Source organism: Oncorhynchus masou, unplaced genomic scaffold (assembly GCF_036934945.1).
Source record: "Oncorhynchus masou masou isolate Uvic2021 unplaced genomic scaffold, UVic_Omas_1.1 unplaced_scaffold_1110, whole genome shotgun sequence".
Classification (NCBI taxonomy): Eukaryota; Metazoa; Chordata; class Actinopteri; order Salmoniformes; family Salmonidae; genus Oncorhynchus; species Oncorhynchus masou.
Genome location: NW_027000825.1, coordinates 69,121 through 81,351, shown reverse-complemented (window position 1 = coordinate 81,351; position 12,231 = coordinate 69,121). Strand labels below are relative to the sequence as shown.

The window sequence follows — 12,231 nt, the reverse complement described above, 5'->3', positions numbered from 1 at the left end:
GTCAAACACTTACAATCACGTACAGTACAACCACATTCAGTACAATCACATACAGCACAACCACATAGTCACATTCAGTCAACTGAATGATTCTAGAATAATAATAATTCCATTCACATTTGGCTACTACAAATAGCCAGTGAAATATGATACGTTTTTTGTTACTTGAGAATAGGAATGACTGAGAATCCACTGCCTGCCGTTGTAAACTTTCTGCACACAAATCAAACACAGTACTGACTATATCTATAAGCATCATCCAAAGGAACGAAATTCTAAGTAGTCCGCATTGTTTCAGGCATCATCCGTTCCAAAGTCTCATCTTGTTCACTGTAAAAATAACAACTCAAATAAGAGTTCATTTTTGGACAATTCCAGGTTGTCCCTCCTTGTTTCAGTTTAATCTGCCTGATGACCAGGATCCTGGTGTCTACCCAATGTGCTGAGCACTCCTCCTGGCCAGAGTCCGCGCTACATTCAGCTGCTGCAACCATGGTCTCTGTGTGAAGGCACTGTTAGAGAGTCAATCAACCAGAACAAGAGGTTAGGAGACCAAATCTGTGTCCTAGCATTGTGAAATACTGTATATGTAATGGCCTCAATACATTAAGGAAGCGCCCTTACATTCTATCCTCTCCCCATACTGAAACAACTTGTTAGGGTGAACCAATAAGACTGACACGATATACCTTCTAAGCATGATAGTTGGCTCATGATTTGTTTCAGGACTTGTTAGGGTAAAGCTATAACAGCTTCTAACCCCAAGTCATAAGACTGCTGAACAATTAATCAAATGGCCACCGGACAAGTTCAACTGTTTTATCATTTGTTACTTTAGTTTATTGGGTAAATATGCCCTCCACATCCCCTCTTCTTCTCTCTTTCATCACTCGTGGCCACAGGGTGGAGCTTCGGTAGTTGAAGAGGTTTATCCTGGGATGCCAGGGCGCAGAGCGGGCAGGATACATGAGATGGGCAGTTGATGGGGGTCAAACGTCGAGAGGCTGTGGACATCACCCTGATACCCGCCTTGGCCTCACCCTCCTGGGCTTGGAGGACATCTTGGGGAGGGTGAAGCCGTCCACCAGGACCATGTCGCCCACCCTGGTCCTGAACGGAGCCCTGTTGAGGCCCATGCAGTGCCTGGATGCTGCCCTCCTCTGCCCCAGCCTCACCCAGCCCTTTATCTGGAGGTATGTCCGCATGGGCAGGGCCATACCTGGGAGGACCACCACAGAGCACAGCTTGGTGGCCAGGTGACGCACACACTCCCTGTGGCCCTACTGAAGGGCGATCCTCAGGGGGTCATGACCCTGGGGATCCCGACAGGTAAGGGTCAGAACGCTGTTGGCGATAAAGAGGCGACAGCGGGACACTTGGCGACGTCGGGGTGGGCCGTCTGGTGGCACCACTCACGGTAAGGGTGAACCCCACCGGCTCAATGACACGCACGAGAATACACGAGAATATAAGCTATATACAGGGTCAGTGCTATCATTGTAAGCTATATACAGGGTCAGTACAATCATTGTAAGCTATATAAAGGCTCAGTACTATCATTGTAAGCTATATAAAGGTTCAGTACCATCATGGTAAGCTATATAAAGGTTCAGTACCATCACTGTTGATAGTAAGTCTATCATACAGTTCAGTGTGTAGATGTGTATTCTGACCTCATCACAGGTCTCTCCCTAGACAGGTGTCGTTGGACGGTCAGTCTGTGTCCCAGGAAGCAGCCTCTGAGGAACTCCGCCCACCCATCCCAGGTGTCCAACCGTAGAGTAGCCCCTGGGAGACAGAGACACATGCAGGTTGTCCTCCTGGTTGCCATGAACCAAGAATGTGTTCCATACAGTCCATTTGTCTCTGTGTTACATCCATAAGGTGTTGAGCCAGAGGACCATTGATCTACTGCACAAGGAAGGCCATACCCAGGTCAATGGCGTAGTCGTGCAGCCGGTTGCAGTCGTAGAGTTGCAGGCCGGTGGGAGAGCTCAGTCTGAAGGAGCTGACGGGAAGCCCACACTACTGGGACACCAGGGTCATGAGCCTGGCCACAGACGTACTCAGGAGAAACACAGTGCCCAAGACTGAGAGGGTCTCCCCCGTCACGGCACTGAACACACGCACCACCGGCACCCGATGAAGTATAAGACCATGGACATACAGTAAATTCACTTGTTTTACATAAATACCTATGTTGTGTTTATACACCGAGTAAACAAAACATTATGAACACCTGTTCTTTCCATGACAAAGACTGACCAGGTGAATCCAGGTGAAAGCTATGATCCCTTAATGATGTCACTTGTTAAATCCACTGCAGTGTAGATGAAGGGGAGCGGACAGGTTAAAGAAGGATTTTTAAGCCTTGAGACAATTGAGGCATGGATTGTGTATGTGTGCCATTCAGAGGGTGAATGGGCAAGACAAAATATTTAAGTGCCTTTGAAAGGGGTAGTAGGTGCCAGGTGCACCGGTTTGTGTCAAGAACTGCAATGCTGCTGGGGTTTTTCACACTCAACAGTTTCCTGTGTGTATCATGAATGGTCCACCACCCAAAGAAAATCCAGCCAACTTGGCACAACTGTTGGAAGCATTGGAGTCAACATGGGCCAGCATCCCTGGGGAACGCTTTCAAACACCTTGTAGAGTCCATGCCCCAACGAATTGAGGCTGTTCTGATGGCAAAAGGCGGGGTGCAACTCAATATTAGGAAGGTGTTTCTAATGTTTGGTACACTCAGTATATATAAGTTAGGAGTCATATAATTACAGGGGTAAGATGAAGTGGCTCCTTTGCACTGATCTTAGGTCTGGTTTGTGTTTTTACTGCTAATGGTAAAGGTTAGGATTTTGTGAGAGTAAACTGATCCTAGATCTGTGCCCAAGGGCAATTTCTATCCAGAGACAAATCAAAGGTCCATGCTATTTAAACTTATAATCTACCACCATATCTTGGCTCAAATTTGTAACAACATGTTCTAATTCATGTGCTGTACTGAGTTTTGTTCTATCACATTCAACAGTAATCTGGGTGCAGATTAAATTGAACACTAATCTGGGTGAAAATTAAATTGAGGACTGGGTGCAATTAAATTGTTAACAGAAATATTATGAATATGTATTTCAATGAACCCAAAGGGCCTCTTCTTCTCCTACTATACGGCCTGCTGTGCTCTACTGTACTCTGCTGTACTCTGTCTGGTGTACTCTGCTGTACTCTGTCTGCTGTACGCTGCTGTGCTCTACTGTACTATACACCACTGGGTATACAGACTCTTCAGATACTGTTAGCGAACACCAGACTGAGGTCGAGACGATTACATGGGGAAAAGGTTTATGACTGTAAGGGTGTTTGGTACAAAGGCAACACGACATCGGGCCACATTTCAGCTCTATCCCAGGTCAACCATACAATACTATAGATTTCCACTCTAGTCAACCAGCAAGAAGGAGAGACAGACAGAAGGTCTGGCTTTGACTATGTCAATGATGGGATGTGTAAGTAAGGAGTAAGGAACACAAATAAACATTATTCTGATGGTTAAATTTGTACTTAGATACATAAACACTCTCCTCTGTTAGCAAATCTTCCACAGAACTTTGTGGAACAGAGTGAGTTCTGTCCCTGTCTGGCTCTGGACATGTACCCAGGGACCTCTGTACAACAACACTTCACACTCACGAAGCAGTGTTCTTACTAACCAATCACTCTACCATAACCATGGTCTCAGTATAAAGCAGTGTTCTTAATAACCAATCACTCTACCATAACTATGGTCTCAGTATAAAGCAGTGTTCTTACTAACCAATCACTCTACCATAACCATGGTCTCAGTATAAAGCAGTGTTCTTACTAACCAATCACTCTACCATAACCATGGTCTCAGTATAAAGCAGTGTTCTTACTAACCAATCACTCTACCATAACCATGGTCTTGGTTGAGCAAGGGCAATATTACTTTAAGTCTCAAGCAGGGTGACCTCAACATACTATATATCACCATACTATATCCCACCACACTATACAGTGGGGCAAAAAAGTATTTAGTCAGCCACCAATTGTGCAAGTTGTCCCACCTAAAAAGATGAGAGGCCTGTAATTTTCATCATAGGTACACGTCAACTATGACAGACAAAATGAGAAAAAAAATCCAGAAAAATCACATTGTAGGATTTTTAATGAATTTATGTGCAAATTATGGTGGAAAATAAGTATTTTGTCACCTACTAACAAGCAAAATTTCTGGCTCTCACAGACCTGTAACTTCTTCTTTAAGAGGCTCCTCTGTCCTCCACTCGTGACCTGTATTAATGGCACCTGTTTGAATTAACTAAATCACCTAATCATACTATATAACCATACTATATAACCATACTATATAACCATACTATATATCACCATAATATATATATCACCATACTATATATATCACCATACTATATATATATCACCATACTATATATATCACCACACTATACATCACCATACTATATATATCACCATACTATATATATCACCATACTATATATATCACCATACTATATATCACCACACTATATAACTGACCCCTCCTGTCTCAACCTCCAGTATTTATGCTGCAGTAGTTTATGTGTCGGGGGGCTGGGGTCAGTTTGTTATATCTGGAGTACTTCTCCTGTCCAATTCGGTGTCCTGTGTGAATCTAAGTGTGCGTTCTCTCATTCCCTCCTTCTCTCTCTCGGAGGACCTGAAATATTATTATTTGACCATGCTGGTCATTTATGAACATTTGAACATCTTGGCCATGTTCTGTTATAATCTCCACCCGGCACAGCCGGAAGAGGACTGGCCACCCCACATATGCTCTCTTTAATTCTCTTTCTTTCTCTCTCTCGGAGGACCTGAGCCCTAGGACCATGCCCCAGGACTACCTGACATGATGACTCCTTGCTGTCCCCAGTCCACCTGGCCGTGCTGCTGCTCCAGTTTCAACTGTTCTGCCTTATTATTATTTGACCATGCTGGTCATTTATGAACATTTGAACATCTTGGCCATGTTCTGTTATAATCTCTACCCGGCACAGCCAGAAGAGGACTGGCCACCCCACATAGCCTGGTTCCTCTCTAGGTTTATTCCTAGGTTTTGGCCTTTCTAGGGAGTTTTTCCTAACCACCGTGCTTCTACACCTGCATTGCTTGCTGTTTGGGGTTTTAGGCTGGGTTTCTGTACAACACTTTGAGATATCAGCTGATGTACGAAGGGCTATATAAATAAATTTGATTTGATCACCACACTATATATATATCACCATACTATATATATCACCACACTATATATCACCACACTATATATAACCATACTATATATCACCACACTATATATCACCACACTATATATCACCACACTATATATCACCATACTATATAACCATACTTTATATCACAACACTATATATCACAACACTATATATATCACCATACTATATATATCACCATACTATATATATCACCATACTATATATATCACCATACTATCTATATATCACCACACTATCTATATCACCACACTATCTATATCACCACACTATCTATATCACCACACTATCTATATCACCACACTATCTATATCACCACACTATATCACCACACTATATATCACCATATATCACCATACTATATATATCACCACACTATATATCAACACACTATATATCACCATACTATATAACCATACTTTATATCACAACACTATATATCACCACACCATATATATCACCACACTATATATATCACCACACTATATATATCACCATACTATATATATATCACCATACTATATATATATCACCATACTATATATCACCACACTATATTATCACCACACTATATATATCACCACACTATATATATCACCACACTATATATATCACCACACTATATATCACCACACTATATATCACCACACTATATATATATCACCTCTTGATACTACCCATCCCGGATCCGGGATCGTGAATACAGCCTCAGATGCCCTGTGTGAACAAAGACATGGAACCTGATGACAATCAGATTAAAATGAACTACACTTTTTCAGAGAGAAAACTTGTAAATCGGTCCAATTCGACTGGAACACAACAGGAGGGTTAAATCCTCACCCGATGCATATGAAAATAGTGTCGTAGAGGTACACCACTCATCAGTTATGTAGTACAATAGAGAAATCATGCACAGTGTAGCCTACACAGTCACAAAGCAGTGAAATACATTAACGTGCTCGAAGCACACACAGCCTAGTTTCTGCAGGCAGCAAATGGCACACAGCTCTCAACTGGTTTTGGTATGGAGCAGCTCACAGAAGAAATGACATGGGTAGCCGGTAGGGTAGGTAGGGGTAGGTAGGGTTAGGTAGGGGTAGGTATGGGGTTAGGTAGGGGTAGGTAGGGGTATGGTTAGGTAGGGGTAGGGTTAGGTAGGGTTAGGTAGGGGTAGGGTTAGGTAGGGGTAGGTAGGGTTAGGAAGGGTTCGGTAGGGGTAGGTAGGGTTAGGTAGGGTTAGGTAGGCGTAGGTAGGGTTAGGTAGCAACGTTAACGATTTCTGAAAATCGCAAATGAAATGAAAATAATATGCCTGCTCTCAAGCTTAGCCTTTTCTTAACACTGTCATCTCATATTTTCAAAATATGCTTTTGAACCATAGCAAATCAAGCATTTGTGTAAGAGTATTGCAAGCTAGCTTAGCATTTTGCGTAGCATTTAGCACGCAACATTTTCACAAAAACCAGATAACCAAATAAATAAAATAATTTACCTTTGAAGAACTTCGGATGTTTTCAATGAGGAGACTCTCAGTTACATAGCAAATGTTCAGTTTTTCCTGAAAGAATCTTTGTGTAGGAGAAATCGCTCCGTTTTGTACATCACATTTGGCTACCGAAACGAACCGAAAATTCAGTCACCAAAACTTCAAACTTTTTCCGAATTAACTCCATAATATCGACCGAAACATGGCAAACGTTGTTTAGAATCAATCCTCAAGGTGTTTTTTCACATATCTCTTCATTGATATGCCGTTCAGCGGAAGCCTGCTTTCCCCTCAGAATCCCATGGAAAAATACCAGCAGCTGAAAATGACGCACCAATTTCGACGGAGAACACCGGGCGGACACCTGGAAAATGTAGTCTCTTATGGTCAATCTTCCAATGATATGCCTACAAATACGTCACAATGCTGCAGACACCTTGGGGAAACGATAGATAGGGCAGGCTCATTCCTGTCGCATTCACAGCCATATAAGGAGACAATGGAAAACAGAGCCTCAAAAATCCTGCTCATTTCCTGGTTGCCGTTTCATCTTGGTTTTGCCTGTAGCTCCTGTTCTAGGGCACTCACAGACAATATCTTTGCAGTTCTGGAAAATTCAGAGTGTTTTCTTTCCAAAGCTATCAATTATATGCATAGTCGAGCATCTTTTTGTGACAAAATATCTTGTTTAAAACGGGAACGTTTTTCATCCAAAAATGAAATAGCGCCCCCCAGAGTTTCAAGAGGCTTGCCTTGTAAAATAAAGATTTGAAGCAGAGCTTAATTTGTAAATTGGGAGGTGCCAGAACAAAGAGTGAGTGCTAGAGGGGGGGGTTCTGTGGTACCAGAACTCATGAGAAAAAAGATCACCTATTATTATAGAGCATTGAAGGCATATCATCACATTTGGGTAGAGCCACTTATAGAAGGTACAGATGTATATGTACTCTCCATGGGTTGTGTTTTCTCAATATAAATAACTTCGGCCAGTGGTCCCAGTTGAGCATTTATTTCTGTTGTTAAATGGGAAACAGCACGTTAGTTGTGCAGGGCTTAACGGTATTGATGGCTGTGGATGGCAAAATCCATTGCATCACATTTTCATACTGGGTGAACAAAATTCAAAAATACAATACAACATATAACATGTGTAAATACCTGTTGTTAAATGGGAAACAGCACGTTAGTTGTGCAGGGCTTAACGGTATTGATGGCTGTCGATGGCAAAATCTGTAGCATGAAGACAACTGTGTTAGCAGTAAATACACATTTCTTTAGAGGTAAGTGGAAACATAACCAACCCTGTTACACACACATGGGGAACAGTTTTAGTAGCCCAGGGTCCGGGAAAGTGTTGGCCTTTTTAAAACCGCATTTCGTGAAATTCTACATAATTTTACATGACTGGAGACTTTGGCATCATCTTTTTTTAATCCGCACAAATGATCGAAATGGCAGACTACTTTGACACTGACAAACTTAGTATCTGAGATCAATAAAAACGACCTTGTATTGAATCCATCAATAGCCTATAGGCCTAGGTTTGTGGAGAAACATATAGTAGGCTACAACATGAGGAGGAAATTAGTCCTAAAAATGCTTTCCAGTTTCACTGACTCACCCAATGATGCGCAGCTCACTGGCTGGAGATTGTCGATGCGCTCGTGTCAAAAGCCTATCTCTCTCTCTCTCTGTTTTGTAAAACAATGTTTGGGAGTTGATCAAATATTTTGGTAGTCTACAGCATAGTCTTATCTTTTCAGCAAGAGTCATTGCTTTTCAACCTGTGTTTTCCCTCGATTGTATTTGAAATATTGCAAAAGGCCTGTTTTGTCTGCGTGCTGTTTTTTCGCTGACAGATTTGCCTCGCGTTCCCAACTGTAGGCTATTTGTTATTGGGCTACAATCCACAGCTCGGCTATTTAAAAAATAAGCTATTGGTCCTCTGTAGCTAAATTATAGGGCTTCTCATGACGTATTAGGCTATTATGAATGATATAATTTATTTCTGAACAGACAGCAGTAATTCCGTAACTTTAGAACATTCCTCCAGAACCCTTCATGCAGCTATGATTCTATAAGGAAACAAATGATGAAGTGCAACTCTGGAGAGATGAGGGGGCAGGATAATTGACGAAGAGGCAACTCGAATGAACTTTGATCGCTTTTATTATAATTGTTACATAGCAAAAAGTGAAAATGATTTTTCATGGCACGAGAGGTACCGGATTCGGCCAAATAGGTTCCGGAACAAAGCAGTCCAGAACGGAAAGGTGCCGGATCCTGTTCTGGCTCAAATTAAGCACTGATTTGAAGTACCGAGGCCTCTACCTGCTGAGTATAACGATTATTAAACTTGATTCAGTGGGCTTGTCATTCACAGTACTGATGAAAAATCAAGAACAGTTGATCTAAATGTGGATATACGAGGCCATCTAGTGGTCACCGGATTATTTAAAAAATTCATGCAACCTGTCTTTGCACAAGCATGCGATGCAATATATTTGACGCAGGTGTTTATTTTTCAACATGTATTGTCAATGACTGGAACAAAATATAATTGTATGAGCTATGCCTCTGTGTCCCGGCGTTGTTGTACCCCTCTACTAATCTGGCTTGGTGGGGCGATCTCGTTCTGCATGCCTGCTTCACTTATATTCAATGTGTCGTCATGCTTTTGTGCATACACGCTGTTAACGGTCATACCCGTCTTGCTAGCTAATTTAGCTAGCTCATCAACCAGTATTTTATTCGCTTTTTCTGCACGATAGCACTTATTAAAGCCTTGAAACTCATGGGGACCTCACTGTTACCACGGGTCATCGAGCTAGCCCTTATTTGGCAGCAGGGTTGCATCGGTTTCCACTGGATGTGACAGCTTGTTAGGCTGGCTAGCTAGGTAGCTAATTCGCTAACGCAAACTGTTTATCACGTAGCAGCCTATGCTGACTAGCGTCGCTAGCAACTAGCTAACATGGATAAAGTCTCGTCGTGGGTCCACAAAATCAAACAAATGGTACTAAACTGATGACAAAATCATGTTTCGAAAATGTAGTAACTATTTATGTTGTTGTTGTTGTTTAATGACATTGCGAATATAATAATTTTTGACATTTAACTACCGGTATGTATCGAATCCGGTTTCGGCATGAGAAAAGTATTAATAGCAAATTCCAGCACGAACGGATACCGGAAAATAGAAATAAGAGAACCGGTCACGAATGCGGAGCCACGCCCTAAAATAACATGTGACCACAAGGCGTTTGTGACATTTACACATTTACATTTAAGTCATTTAGCAGACGCTCTTATCCAGAGCGACTTACAAATCGGTGAATTCACCTTCTGACATCCAGTGGAACAGCCACTTTACAATAGTGCATCTAAATCATTAAGGGGGGGGTGGTGAGAAGGATTACTTATCCTATCCTAGGTATTCCTTGAAGAGGTGGGGTTTCAGGTGTCTCCGGAAGGTGGTGATTGACTCCGCTGTCCTGGCGTCGTGAGGGAGTTTGTTCCACCATTGGGGGCCAGAGCAGCGAACAGTTTTGACTGGGCTGAGCGGGAACTGTACTTCCTCAATGGTAGGGAGGCGAGCAGGCCAGAGGTGGATGAACGCAGTGCCCTTGCTTGGGTGTAGGGCCTGATCAGAGCCTGGAGGTACTGCGGTGCCGTTCCCCTCACAGCTCCGTAGGCAAGCACCATGGTCTTGTAGCGGATGCGAGCTTCAACTGGAAGCCAGTGGAGAGAGCGGAGGAGCGGGGTGACGTGAGAGAACTTGGGAAGGTTGAACACCAGACGGGCTGCGGCGTTCTGGATGAGTTGTAGGGGTTTAATGGCACAGGCAGGGAGCCCAGCCAACAGCGAGTTGCAGTAATCCAGACGGGAGATGACAAGTGCCTGGATTAGGACCTGCGCCGCTTCCTGTGTGAGGCAGGGTCGTACTCTGCGGATGTTGTAGAGCATGAACCTACAGGAACGGGCCACCGCCATGATGTTGGTTGAGAACGACAGGGTGTTGTCCAGGATCACGCCAAGGTTCTTAGCGCTCTGGGAGGAGGACACAATGGAGTTGTCAACCGTGATGGCGAGATCATGGAACGGGCAGTCCTTCCCCGGGAGGAAGAGCAGCTCCGTCTTGCCGAGGTTCAGCTTGAGGTGGTGATCCGTCATCCACACTGATATGTCTGCCAGACATGCAGAGATGCGATTCGCCACCTGGTCATCAGAAGGGGGAAAGGAGAAGATTAATTGTGTGTCGTCTGCATAGCAATGATAGGAGAGACCATGTGAGGTTATGACAGAGCCAAGTGACTTGGTGTATAGCGAGAATAGGAGAGGGCCTAGAACAGAGCCCTGGGGGACACCAGTGGTGAGAGCGCGTGGCGAGGAGACAGATTCTCGCCACGCCACCTGGTAGGAGCGACCTGTCAGGTAGGACGCAATCCAAGCGTGGGCCGCGCCGGAGATGCCCAACTCGGAGAGGGTGGAGAGGAGGATCTGATGGTTCACAGTATCGAAGGCCGCCGATAGGTCTAGAAGGATGAGAGCAGAGGAGAGAGAGTTAGCTTTAGCAGTGCGGAGCGCTCCGTGATGCAGAGAAGAGCAGTCTCAGTTGAATGACTAGTCTTGAAACCTGACTGATTTGGATCAAGAAGGTCATTCTGAGAGAGATAGCGGGAGAGCTGGCCAAGGACGGCACGTTCAAGAGTTTTGGAGAGAAAAGAAAGAAGGGATACTGGTCTGTAGTTGTTGACATCGGAGGGATCGAGTGTAGGTTTTTTCAGAAGGGGTGCAACTCTCGCTCTCTTGAAGACGGAAGGGACGTAGCCAGCGGTCAGGGATGAGTTGATGAGCGAGGTGAGGTAAGGGAGAAGGTCCCCGGAAATGGTCTGGAGAAGAGAGGAGGGGATAGGGTCAAGCGGGCAGGTTGTTGGGCGGCCGGCCGTCACAAGAAGCGAGATTTCATCTGGAGAGAGAGGGAGAAAGAGGTCAGAGCACAGGGTGGGGCAGTGTGAGCAGAACCAGCGGTGTCGTTTGACTTAGCAACGAGGATCGGATGTCGTCGACCTTCTTTTCAAAATGGTTGACGAAGTCATCTGCAGAGAGGGAGGAGGGGGGGGAGGATTCAGGAGGGAGGAGAAGGTGGCAAAGAGCTTCCTAGGGTTAGAGGCAGATGCTTGGAATTTAGAGTGGTAGAAAGTGGCTTTAGCAGCAGAGACAGAGGAGGAAAATGTAGAGAGGAGGGAGTGAAAGGATGCCAGATCCGCAGGGAGGCGAGTTTTCCTCCATTTCCGCTCGGCTGCCCGGAGCTCTGTTCTGTGAGCTCGCAATGAGTCATCGAGCCACGGAGCGGGAGGGGAGGACCGAGCCGGCCTGGAGGATAGGGGACATAGAGAGTCAAAGGATGCAGAAAGGGAAGAGAGGAGGGTTGAGGCAGAATCA

The 12,231-nt window shown here is 44.3% G+C and overlaps 1 pseudogene; it reads right to left on the bottom strand.

The window, feature by feature from the left end:
- Nucleotides 1–430: 430 nt before the first annotated feature.
- On the bottom strand, nucleotides 431–9,609 carry LOC135529155 (protein ANKUB1-like; annotated as a pseudogene).
- Nucleotides 9,610–12,231: the final 2,622 nt, after the last annotated feature.